This window comes from Zalophus californianus, chromosome 3 (assembly GCF_009762305.2).
Source record: "Zalophus californianus isolate mZalCal1 chromosome 3, mZalCal1.pri.v2, whole genome shotgun sequence".
Classification (NCBI taxonomy): domain Eukaryota; kingdom Metazoa; phylum Chordata; class Mammalia; order Carnivora; family Otariidae; genus Zalophus; species Zalophus californianus.
Window position 1 is genome coordinate 166938592 of NC_045597.1, and position 14021 is coordinate 166952612.

Consider the following 14021-nt stretch of genomic DNA (forward strand, 5'->3'; position numbering starts at 1 on the left):
AGGATGACATTCTTAGAGCATTTCTACCCAGTGAAGAATTTAAGGAAATGAAGATCATTTTATTATATATGAAAGAGCCTTGAATTTATTTTTTTTAAATTAATGTATTTATTTTAAGTAATCTCTCCAACCAGCATGGGGCTTGTACTCATGACCCTGTGATCAAGAGTTACACGCTCCACTGACTGAACCAGCCAGGTGCCCTGAGCCTTGAATTTATTTTAAAAGTTGAAAAATTGGAAGAACTTAGATGCTCTAACTGTTGTTAATGATTAGTCTCTTGTGACTCTCCTCACAGGGCACTGTGGCAGGTGGGCTAATAATACAGTCTGAGGTGCTCTTCTCTCAAACACCAACTCGAGGACTCAAAATTCAGCTGAGGCAACTCTTCCCACTCCAAACCATAGGATTCTTGAGTAAAATGCAATAACCTTAAAAATGTATAGACAGCTTTTGAAAGGAAACACATAGGTGCCAGAACAAGAGATGGAACTCAAAATGAGAGCAACAAGTGCATGAGATGAGGACAAAGAAGTCCCGGGGCCACTGTACACAGACATTGGTCCTAATGGCCGTGGGCTGGCATTCCAGCACTGTCCTCGTGAAGATGAAGCCTGTGACCTAGGGCTCACACCAGGTAGGGAGCTGGAACAAGACCCCTGCTTCAGAGCAGAGCCCAGGGAGGGCTGACCCCTCTGTGAAAAGAACGTTACCCATACTGTATCCAGGGCCCAGAGGAAGCTTATGCCCTGGGCACTTTGTGTGTAAGAAGGAGTCTCCTTTGAGACATGAAAACCCCAAGTAAAGGTCTAAGATCTGAATTTATAGTGTCCACATGGGATGAGACTTCCGAGCCCCGAGATTAGTATAAAAGTGGGTCCTGAATGGGACGGAGTCCCAGAGAGCTGTGGCAGAAGCAAATGCAAAACCTTTCTTTGAGGGCACTTTTATAACTCAAGGCCCCTGGACCATCCAAAGAAACAATACACCTTGCTAACAATATGCTCACAATGAAAAATTATAGGCTGGGGCTCCTGGGTGGCTCAGTCGTTAAGCGTCTGCCTTCGGCTCAGGTCATGATCCCAGGGTCCTGGGATCGAGCCCCGCATCGTGCTCCCTGCTCCGCGGGAAGCCTGCTTCTCCCTCTCCCACTCCCCCTGCTTGTGTTCCCTCTCTCGCTGTGTCTCTGTCAAATAAAGAAATAAAATCTTAAAAAAAAAAAAAAAAAGAATGGTTTCCCTGGTGCTTCCAACTGCTTGCCTGTCACTTGAACCTTTCAAACCCCTGGCCTACACAAATGACTTAAAAACCATGTGGAATCGGGACTGGTGAGGATAGATTCAGACCCTGTGTCTTCAACCTGGGCAAGCCCGTAACAAGCCGGACTTGCCACACGGCGGTTGGAGGTCTTCCAGGGCTGGTTTCTGAAGATGGCAGCCTTAAGTGCCCTTCTTCGCTCTCTGTTTCTCTGGCCAACACCCTGGAAGGTGCAGGGTGACACGTGGACAGGGTGCCATCCAGTTCTCCCCTCCTGTTGTCTAATGTACTTACAGCACGTTATGTTTACGGAGTGTTTCTCCTACTTCGGGACCTGATTACTCAGACTCCCACAAGGCATATACTTTTGCTTTGGAGTCACCATGCACCTTTAGAAGCCCTACCAACTTTTTCTGTGCAACAAAATGGAAACAGAATGAGCTTGGGAGGCAGGCCCGATCAGGTTTTGAACCCTGAGCAAATGGCCGGTGCTTATTTTTCTCATTTGAAAAACAGGAAAACAATAAGCTCCTCAAGGAGGAATAATTAACACTTGAAGATCATTTGATACAGTGCCTGGCACACAAAAGGCTCAAAGAAAAGGTAAATTGTGTTGAGCAGCTGTTTAGTAAGGAAGAGATTAAGCTTGAAGCCAGAGCTGAGTGTTGGCTATGTCACTTACAGCTATGTGGCCTTTGGCAGGTTGCTTCAACTCTGTACCTTAGTCTCCTCATCCCTAAAATGGGAACAATGAGACCACCTGCTTTGTGGAGAGTCATGAGGAATGAATGAGTTAATACGTGTACAGTGCCTGGCACACAGTAAGTTCTCGATAAAAATCTTAGCCATTCACTAGAATAAGAATTAACAAATGACCTATCTCATGAGGATATTGGGAAGTTTATATAAAATAATTCATAAAAGTGCTTAACTAGCAAAGCTTCTAGCTCATATTAAGTACTCGGTTAGAGTTACATATTACACTGGTGATTATTATTACTACAATTACTGGTATCTCACTATATTGTATAGTTCTGTTATATAAGGCACATGTCTACATTTCTAACAACAATGATGTGTTAAAGAGTAATTAATTAGATGCTATCATGAGTTGATAAGAACAGCATTTTCACATGTGGAATTGTAAAGGGTTGCAATAATATAACTAAAGAAGATACAAAATTTATTAGCCTTTATGGAAATGGCTGACTTTACTACTTTCCAACTCTTTATAACACAGATTTTCTGAGTTTTCAATGTTTTGCCATCTGAGTTAAAGATATATATAGTTTTTCCTTCAAAGTAATTTGAGTCAGTCCCCTGGTATTTAGCTAAATTGAACTCCGGTATTTTGGAATGGTGTCTGTTGACACAAATATATTTGGCATCACTGGGGAATTTAAAACTACATACAGACAGTGTCATGATCCCTCAAACTCAAGACAACAGTATTATTAGGAAGTATAAGCATTGCTAAAAAGTTTTATGCTGTCATTTCTCTCCTGAACACAGAGGCATGTTAGTGTCTGGGGTAGCCACGGCAGTTACAAAGATTAAACTATAGTTTTACAAACGTTCTTAACTGAATGCCCTAGGCGCTTTGCTATTTTGCTCAGGAAAAGAAGAATGAGAATCTGGTAAGATACGCAGCAAAACCTGCGTAACTTTCCACTCACCTTCTATCTGATTTTGAGATGACCGTGTAGGGTAAAAATCAGCTCCCTTGCTCTCATTTCATCTAGAGGCATATCGGATTCTCCCTCAACCTGGAGGATGTGGATTCACACATGAGATTTTGTTTTGGTCTTGCTTAGATATTTCTAGTCTAGAAAATTCCCTGACAGCTGATTGAAACAAAAAATCTAAGAATTCAGAAACTGGCTGGCCTGGGCAGAACATTTGCGACTCTGGATCTTCTGCAACAACATTTTATTTTTCTAAGTAAAGAAGTAACATGAGGAGGCCCAAGTGCTGAATGACCAGACGTTGTCACCTTGCCTCGGTTTCAGGTTTTCGTACGGCCTGTCAGAGGTCGAGAGAGGCACAGGCCACTTCCATATTAAAGCAAACCAAAACAACACAAAACAAAAAGAAGAAGATCATGCCAAAATAGGGTTGCAGCGTTTGTGGTGTATTTTAAATGTCAGTATCTAAGAGGTAAACAATTTCAACCCATGCATGCACACCCACACACATTCAGTTCAATGTAATTATGCTATTCCCAAGATGATTAAGGAACTATTAGAGGATTTATTAAAAATACTGGTTCATCATTCACGACAGATGTGGCCCGGTAATGAGACAGAGTTAGGTAGGGAGGAAATCATCTTCCTTCTTCAAACCCACCGATGCTTCTCCGTACATATAGGTATAACCTGGAGGCATTGAGGCCCTTTGTGACAGTGAGGACCCAGGCCAGTGGCCCTCCTGATGTTCCCCTTCTTATGCCCTTGCAAATATCCAGCTGCCTGTCTTTATAATGTCAACTCTCATCTGTGGTCAAGTGAACAGATCAGCCCAAGAGTCTGGGCTGAACTGGGACCCTAACTAATGGCATCCATTTCTCTCCCCACCCCCCCCAATTCTGTGTGTTTATCACTCTGGAGAAAGAGAACCAGTTTGATCTCTTATTTTCATGAAGTGAGTAATGGTCAAAATGCAGCCTAGAGCAGATTAAGTATAGGTTGATAGCATAGGTTGGCCTCGGCGGGGGTGGACATGTCCTGACCCTAAGCAGGAAGCAAACATATGCACAGTGTTAAACGAAGCTACTGATGAGGGTTCCTGCCGAGAGAGAGGACCCCTAAGGAGCCTAAGAGGAGTCTGGAAACTAACAAAAACTTCCCTAGAGGGGCACACAGGTCAACGTTCGTTCGGCCCAGCCCTGAGCTAGTTACTGCCCCTGTGGCCATTACCTCTGATCTGACAGAAGGCGTGAGGCTTCAAACTGGGCAGAGGAGCCATGGCCTCAGTCCCCGGTCTGACTAACGGAGTCAGACATCATCTCCTTCGCTGAAATCTCACTTGCAGATCTCAGATAAGACTCCCACTTCTCCATTCCCTAGGGGAAGGCAGGCATGAGGGAATGGGAGGGAGAGACGGGGAGAGAAGAGTGAGATGGAACGCTGGCAGACGGCAGTCGGTGAGTTGGGGTAGAGGGAGTCTGAGGATTGGGAACCCGTGTGTAAGCTCGGGCAAGGGGGAAAAGAGATAGGGAGAGGAGGAAGGGAAAGCCACCCGAAGGCCTTAACATGGGGGAAGACAGGTCTCGCTGAATGAGCGGGACCTTTCCAACCTGTGGAAAACGACTCATGGAAAAAAGTCTGAGGCTAGTTTAAAATGATGGCTTATCCAGTTTGTCAGATGGGGGAGTGGGAGGGCCAAGGGGGATGGGGGGGGGGTGCACAGAGGGCTTAGGACTCAGGGCCCCCGGCCTCTGCCTGCGAACCTTTACCTGGCACTGCTATGTCATTTCACTGATTGATAAGAGTGTTGCAGCCTTTCTGATACAGCTACGCTGTTGTGAAAATATGTCAGGTCCGGTGGTTCTCCAGTGGTTTCCTATTTCCCAGAATACACTCTGAAGTCCTTTTTGAGGCCTGCAGGATACTTTAGGACAGAGTGGTACCTGCTTCCTCCTCTGACCTCACCTCCTTCCATTCCGCCTTGCTTCCTCTCCCACTTGCCTCCTCTCACGCTCGGGCCGCTCTCTGCCCCTGTTAGTCTGCTAGGGCCGCTGTAACAAAGTCCCCGATTGGCGACTTAAACAACAGAAATGAATTTTCTCACAGTTCTAGAGGCTGGAAGTCCAAGACGGTGTGGCAAGACTGGTTTTCTCTGAGGGCCATGTGGGAAAAATCTGTTCCGGGTCCCTCTCCTTGGTTTATAGGTGATTGTCTTCTCCCCATGTCTTCACAGGACCTTCCCTCTCTGTATGTCTGTGTCCAAACTTCTTCTTCTTAAAAGGGCACCAGTCATTTGGATTAGGGCTCACCCTAATGATCTAATTTTAACTTACTACCTCTCTAAAGACACTATCTCCAAATATAGTCACATTGTGAGGGAGTGGGGGTTAGGACTTCAGCATATGAATGGGGGGAGGAGGCAGTTCAGCCCCAAACAGCTTCCTATCACAGAAGACTCCCTGACAACATCCAAAATAGTGTCCCTATTAGTTGACACACATTTTTAAAAAATATTTTATTTATTTATTTGACAGAGAGAGACACAGCGAGAGAGGGAACACAAGCAGGGGGAGAGGCAGAGGGAGAAGCAGGGAGCCGGATGCGGGGCTCGATCCAAGGACTCCTGGATTATGACCTGAGCCGAAGGCAGACGCTTAATGGACAGAGCCACCCAGGCGTCCCTAACTGACACACATTTATTCATTTATTTTTCGAAGGTCTTCCTCTATTTAATTTTTTTAAAGATTTTATTTATTTGTCAGACAGAAGAAGGGAGATCACAAGCAGGGGGAGCTGCAGGCAGAGAGAGAAGCAGGCTCCCCGCTGAGCAAGGAGCCCGATGCGGGGCCCGATCCCAGGACCCTGGGATCAGACCTGAGCGAAGGCAGATGCTTAACCAACTGAGCCACCCAGGCGTCCCCGGTCTCCCTCTGTTTAAATGTCAACCCTAGAGGGACAAATTCTGTTTGGTTAACTGATGCATCTCCAGTGCCTGCCTAGTCACTGCCTGGAGAGTAGCAGGCCCTCAATAAATATTCATGAACCAGTGAATGCATATTATGAAGCTATTGCAAATTACACTGCAAAAAATCAACGACAGAAAAAGATGCTCGCGGGATACTGTTAGGAGAGCATGGTAAAAACAACTGCGTGTGTAGCATCATTTTATGTTTAAATCGTATGCATGTAATTTATCTTTATTAAAATAAAACTTGGAAATGCAACAAAACGCTAACAGTGGGGTGGTTCTTGGTGTAGGATTTTGATTTATTTTGATTTCTCACTTATGTGTATTTTCTTATTTCTCTTCAAAGAATATATATTACTTTTGTACCAGGAAAAAAGTTATTAAAAGTTAACAGAAGATATTTTTGTCATGACTTTTAGCTGGCTATTAAGAGGAAAAAATACATTATTAATCCTTTTTGTGGGGACACAGTGAATGGGCAGTCTCTCAGAGTACAGACTACGGAGTCAAGTCCTCACTTTCCACTTTCTAGATTTGTCTTCTTAGGCATGTCGGTCACATGCACTGAGTCCCTGTTTCTCATCTGTAAAATGCGGTAATAGTGGTCCACAAAAGACTTGGGCTGTCTTTCATCCCTGACTAGAATTTGATTATTCTCATCTCAGTGATTTGGAAATTTCAAGACGCCAAGGATCAGAGACCAGTCCAAGGGTTTGGCTCACCCTCTCTTCCCCGCCTAGGGCAGGCCAAGGAGTATCCAGATAACCCTCCCATTGTTTCTGGGCTTAAGACCTGGTCTGAGGAGAGGTGAGTCAGGCACTTGCCACAGGAGCCCCATGTAAGGGTGCACAAACACTCAGTAATTAAGATAGATAAATAAATAAATAAATAGCATGTTTTGAAAAATAAAATTATGTTAAAAATCTATAATGAACAAAATACCAACAATTTTAATAAAGATGGGATAAGCATTACCAATTTCCCCTTTGCCTCAGGCTCCGTTATGGCTCAATGTGTTACTGCTTCCAGCCCACGGCCTGAAGGTAGGGAACCTGCAATTATTCAAATCATTATTAATTACTACTCAATTATAATTAATTATCCAAAGGATCATGAGCCTCAGAATTGCCATTGTTCACTCTGTGATTGTTTTGGCTTCTAGACAAGCCCCTGTAGGGATACCCATAGAGAAAGGCATATTTTTCTGACCCTGTTTCTTTCTTTTTCCTCTAGAGACACCTAATCCCAATTGCTAACTAATCAGCCATCTCCCCTCACCGAAGACTCCGAGGGGCAAGCATCTCCCTATTCTTTTATAGAAACATAAATTGCCAGCTAAGTATGATTTCTACCCAAAAGAGTGCTAAGCAGAGTTTGCAGATGTGGCAGGCTCCTCCCTTGATACTTTTGGGAAGGGCACATAGACCTTGGCATACCTTGCTTCAGAAGTAGGCAATAGCAAACAGCATGCTCCTTCCGTCTACTTCCCAGAAGGGAAAGTCCTTATGTAATGGGAACAGATGGGTCAATGGTACCAGGTGGAGAGTTGCCCTGAGGGGCTTTCATATTACCACATCCTGAGATTTTGGTGGCTATATTAGTTTATGCATGTAAAGCACTTCACAGTGCATGTTCGCAGGGAAATTACTAGTTAAACATAGCAATCACAGTAACATTTAAAGTCATGTTTTCATGAGATGGTTTCATTTTACACTGGACACTTCATTTGCTGAAACCATAGATTCTAAGTTGCTCTACCAAAGTAATCACTAGAAAAATGCGATGTTGTCAGCATGTAGATTTTAGGAGATTTCTCCGATTGCTCCTAAATTTGATTTAAGGTGAACACTATTTTCAAACATACAATTCGAAACATCACAAAATGCACATAACCAATGGCAAATTTGTTTCTGAAAGCACCTGCAGAAATCTGTGTTCTTCCTAACTTCTAAAACACTCAGAGAGCAAGGAGGGAAAGGGATTGCTTAGATGCCAGGTAGTGCAGAAGATTTAGATTTGGTTACAGTACATTTAACGTGATCCATTGTAAGGTGATGATCTGGACAAACCTGATCATAGTGAAGGAACTGGCTTGGTTGGGGGGGGGGGTGTTTTAATTGAAGGAATGTTGCTCACCACACCTCTCCCTCCCTCCCCCACATTTTTATATTAAATAGTGTTTACCAGAGAAGTGAAACCCACTGGGATTTTATATTTGTGTCCAATAAGAAGTCTGACTACTCTGAGACCACCACACCCTGAGGGATACCCAACCGGTCCCTGATGTTCCGGCCTCTGTGGGCCAGGCCCCTGATGTGTGAGTGAAGAAGCTGCCTGGGCCCTCGGGCCTCGGGAGTCACGACATACAGAAGGCCGGAGGAGCCCAGCTGACAGCCAGAACCGCTGCTCCAGACGGATGGCCCCAGGTGAGCCAGCCTGGCCGGCTCCAGTGGCCAGACTCACTCCAGCTGAGGCCGCGGGGGTGCTGGGGCGGCGCGCGTGCACAGTTCTCACCGTGTCCTGCCTGCTGTCCTCACCCACACACACTTGAGGGCATTATAAAATAGCTGTGGTTTTAAACAATGCTGTCAGGGAACAGAAACTAGAAGCAGAGGCACAAAAGAGAATAGAGAATACCAAAAAATAAGGAATGGTTATAATCGCTCTTGAATTGTGATTGTTGGTCCTCTCAGATTCAAATTTTTTCATTCATGTATCCTCTCATTCCAGAAAAGTGTATGAAAGGGCTGCAAGCCAGGCATTATACTTAGCGCTGGGGATACAAAACCTGAATAAAATAGCTCTGTCCTCTGGGGAGTGCCTAGTTTAATGGGGGTGGGGGGGTGGGGGGAGGCCGTTCAAACAAGTAAGCAATTCTCATACAATGTGATACAAGGCTGCATCCTGGCAGAGGTTTGCCGAAGGGACTGATTGCCCCAAAGATGCAGAATTTTACAGTCTTAAGTCAAAGAAGCTTGGCCGCAGGCTCTGCTTGATATAAGCCTCAGAGCATGAGGAGAGGTTGACCGAATGGCCCAGGTGGGGCAGCTCCAACACTCCAACAGGCAGACTGGGTTGGGGTGCGGGCTTCGGCTGCTACCACTTCTGTTGTCTCAGTTTTCCTTTGCTTCTTCTCAGCCAAGCATTGACTCTATAACCAGACTATCTTTTTTTTTTTTTTTCCAGAAGAGTATTCTATGTCATCTGCATAGTAAATAGAACAGAGAAGACATAGCTCATGGGATGTGGGGCATCACTCGGGGAAGCACCCTTACAGAAGCGGGGCCTACTCAGCAGAGGGGCCAAGGCCCTAGCTCCTCCCTCCCCAAATGCAATCTAAGTTGTTCGTTTTGTTGTTGCTGTTGTTTTTTTAAGTGCACTTTCTCTACAAATGTGTCTCTTAAGACAAATTTCCTGGTCCCTACATCTATCCAGTTTGCCATCCTAATCCCTTATGATAGAAAATTCTAGAGGTAGTGCAGGGTGGACTCTGCGCTGTGAGGATAAAGATGGATCTGTCTCCACAATAGGGCAATAGAGTCATCACGAGGAAAAGATCATGCCCTGAAAACTATGAGCTCTGTTCCTAGGGGACAAACTTGGTTAAAAAGGCTTCTTTAAACTTTTCCCTGCTGTCAAGTTTAATGAGACTCCTCCTCCTACAGTGTTTCTAATATCAGCGTGACTTCAGGAAGCTGCTGTCAAAAAGGCTACCCGAAGACACAGAGGGGAACATGTTAAATCACTGCGAGAGAAAGGTTCTAACTTCAGTAAGCCACCTTGGCCAAGGATTCCATTTTAAGAGTAAAAGTGACACATCTAAGATTGACACATCTTAAAAGCAACAAGGTATCACACAAGCGAAACAAGTGGAAATAGTGAAGCCTGGGGTGGTAGGGTGGGTAAGGAGGATCCGCGAGAAAGGGAAAAACAACCGAAAGCTAAATAATGTATTTATTTCTCCTCAACCTAGTTCTTTTTTTTTTTTTAAGATTTTATTTATTTATTTGAGAGAGAGATAACACCAGTGGGCTGAGGGGCAGAGGGAAAAGCAGACTCCCTTCTGAGAAGGGAGCCTGATGCAGGGCTTGATCCCGGGACTCGGGGATCATGACCTGAGCCGAAGGCAGATGCTTAACCGACTGAGCCACCCACAGACTCCTCTACTCCGCTTTCTTCTAAAGTGGATTTGGCAGTGAGTTTATTTCTGGGGCAAGTGTGCAGGGCAGCTCTTTCTAGAAACTGGTTAAGTACAGATCACATGCCTTTATAGCCTTTGGATCTGGGAGTAGAACTGGCATCTGCTTCAGAAAACCAGGAGCCTGAACAGCTGTGGGCTAAGATTTTAGATTTCCTATAGCACTTAGACAAATGCAACTGGAAGCAAATAAGCCATTAAACAGCAAAGAAGAGAAAAGCCTCCAGGAAAAGCAAAAAGAAAATCCTGGCCTCTTAAAACCGTAGGCCCTTCCTAGAACTTGTCCTAGAAAGGGACCCGATGTTTGGAGTTGTAATCACAGTGGACATTTGGGGCCAGAACCGACCTGTCCAATGAACGTTAACTGCTCTAATGGTATGGCAAACTAACACCTTTTTATTTATTTATTTATTTATTTATTTATTTATTTTTTTACTAACACCTTTTTAAAAAAATTTTTTTCAGAGCATCATTTCAAATAAATTAACATTCTGATCTCAACTGACTCAGTGGGCAGAAAGAAACCTGCATCCTATGAAAAGAGAGAAGGCAGGAGAGCAGTTCAGAAGGTGTAGAAAGAAACAGATGGAAGAGGCACTGGATAGTTTTCTTAAGTATGAGTACCAGCACTGTCAAATGCCCCACTTACTGAAAAATACCAATTATAATTTTCTAAAGTCAGGAATGAGAAAAGTCAAGTTGTTCCACGTCAGATCAGATATAGTAATAATTCTTAGCATTTTGTCATTAAGAATATGGTGATAAGGGGAGACTCTCTGCCCAGAAAAAAATGTACATATTACCTACACACAAAATCCTATTCTATGACTAATCATTATAGTCAAGATGGAATCGAATTAGGCACAACACACCTGTAATATATATTCCTAATCACTTGACTGCCATAAAATCTTTCTTGCATCTAAGCTAGTTTTATTCTATAGTTTAAGCCTCTCTCCACTTTTTTCTGTCCTCTTAGCTTAAGAAAAGATCATTACAGAACTCTGTGTATAAGTTTTTGTATATGCTTGCAGAGGGATATGAAATTTTACCATGATCCCTTTTGCTTTAAGCTGAAACTTCTCTAATCTTTTCTTACAGATTTTAGCATAGAGTGCTAATTAATGTACAATACGCAGTTATCCCTTCAGCATTAGTTACTCAGCTATATGATTACGTTTTCTGAGCCCCTCTTGCAGTTACGTGTGGCCATATGATCAAGCTTTAAGTCAATGATATGTAAGTTCTATGCTATGTGCATCTTCTTAAAAAATCTCCATTCCTTTCCTCCACCCTGATGTCTGGAATGAAGAAAAAAAAGTGAGGCAGGAGAGGAAAATTAATTATAGTCTCTTATATGGCTCAAATAGAATAGAATACAAGGCCCTAAAAATGTAACTACCAATTATTAATCTAATTAAAGAGGCACCTGGGTGGCTCAGTCGTTAAGTGTCTGCCTTGGGATCAGGTCATGATCTCGGGGTCCTGGGAACCAGCCCTGCATGGGGCTCCCTGCTCAGCCGGGAGCCTGCTTCTCTCTCTCCCTCTGCTGCTCCTCCGGCTTGTGCGCACTCTCTCTCTCCAATAAATAAATAAAATCTTAAAAAAAAAAAAAAATTCCTCCCAGGGGGTATTCAGCCATCAGCAGGCACAGACAAGTTCTCAGGTTCTATCACAGAATCAAACTCTGCTTAATTGAAATCACATTACTACTCTTTGCTTCCCTTTGTTCTGTCATCGGAGGATAGAGTTTTTTTCTTAATGCTCTCCAATGTCCTCTTCACACAAAATATTTTAAAATCTATTTTTATAACAATGCTTTCCAATGTTTTCTTAGCAAGATTTAAGATTCTTTAATTTTCAAAGTCATACATATCTATTTTGATGTGTGTCTATTGTTAAATGCAAGCACTATTTTATAACATAATCTTAGGCATCGTCTCAAGTCTACAAGAATCATCCAAAATGGCATTTGTAGGGGTCTCTGGGTGGCGCAGTTGGTTAAGCGACCGACTCTTGGTTTTGGCTAGGGGTCCTAATCTCAGGATTGTAGGATTGAGCTCGCGTTGGGCTCCACACTCAGCGCAGAGTCGGCTTGGGATTCTCTCTGCTCATCCTGCCACATGCTCATGCTCTCTCTCTAAAATAAATTTTGGGGGCACCTGGGTGGCTAAGCATCTGCCTTCAGCTCAGGTCATGATCCTGGGGTCCTGGGATCAAGCCCTATGTCTGGCTCCCTGCTCAGTGGGGAGTCTGCTTCTCCCTTTGCCCCTCCCCCTGCTTGTGCTCTCTCTCTCAAATAAATGAAATCTTAAAAAAAATAAACAAAATGGCATCCATGACATTCCTAGAACTTCAGACAATATTATTATTATCATAGAATGTAGTCACTGAGGATTTAACAAGATATTCACTGAAACCTAAACTTTACTGAACCTTTTACCATTCTACTGTGGTTTCCCACATTTCAATTTATTGCCTATTTTTGTCCCCAAACCTTATTTACATCTTTTAAACAATTAAATTAAGCATTAATCATCCCTGCTTCTCTGAATTTTAGATCTTTATCTTTTTTTTTCTTTTGAGTATAGTTGACACACGATGTTACATTAGTTTCGGGTGTGCCTGCTTCTCTGATTTTTGAGGTTACCTTTTCTTTCTGCCATCCTAATAAAGGAGGACATTCCTCCCTTTGGTCCTTTTTTGGGTACCTTATGTGGTTAAAGGTTTGTAAATGTTCGTACTTTTTGCAATTACATGTCATTTTCTTCTTAATTTTGTTTTTACTTGCACCCCAGAGTTGTTGCAATTTCTTTTTACTTTTTGGGGGGAATAATGGCCCCATCTACTTTTGCGACATACCTGTTTATACTAGAGCTCCTTGATTCGTGGTCAAATCTCTTCAATTTACCCACCTTTGAGGGAAGATATTTACATTTTGTAAATAAGTATATTGAGCTTTTATGAAGTGCTGACTTCTCTACACATTGTCCTCTCTTTCCCAGAGGAGCTTTCCAAATAGAAGCTTATTAAAATAGAGGAACATAGAGTCACCAGATGAGCACTTCCTAAGCCTCTCCTTTATCATAAATGTCTGTGTGGCCACACAGATCCTTTCTTCTTCCTTGCTTTCCTATCAGTCCAAAGCTAATCTATCCTGGCTCTGGAGTACATCCACTTCTGCCTCCTTGGGGACCTTGCTCTTTTAATTCTCTCATCTTCTGTGACTTCAAACTTTTTTTCTCCATTGACTCTTACCTTTAACATATAAATAGACTCACTTTTTTGGGGGGCGGATATTAAAAAAGAAATCCTTGATCATACAGCTCCCTCTAACTACTACTGCATCACTCTTCTCAGTCAGATGTTTGGGAAGAGAAGCTCTCGGTTCTGGGCTCACCTCTGATTCATTTCTTTATTCACTACCTGCCATCTGCTTCACACACATCCTCAGTCTCCCAGTCTCCCAAATGCCAATGGCATTTGTAACTTTCCCCACCCTTGACTCCTCAGGGAATTACTTATTGCATGTGTACTGGCCAGGCACTGTTCTAGGAGCCGCCCTGTAATGAGAGGCAGATGTGACCCCCACCCTCACGGGACTCACCTGATCCATCAGCCATTCCTGGTCCTTTGAATTCACCACTCACCTTTTCAGGCTTTACTTAAATGCTGGCTTAAATCTCTCTATTCTCCAGTCTTTCTTTTTTTTTTTTAAATCTTTTTAATTACACACATCTTTTTAAGACAATCATTTCTGTACCCATGGCTTAAATTACATTCTATATATTCTAATGACAACACAATTTTACATGTTTTTTCATTTAAGTTTTATTTTACATAAAATGCTTCATTTGCTAAAACCGTAGATTCCAAGTTGTTCTACAAAAGTAGTCATTAAGAAATGTTGTAT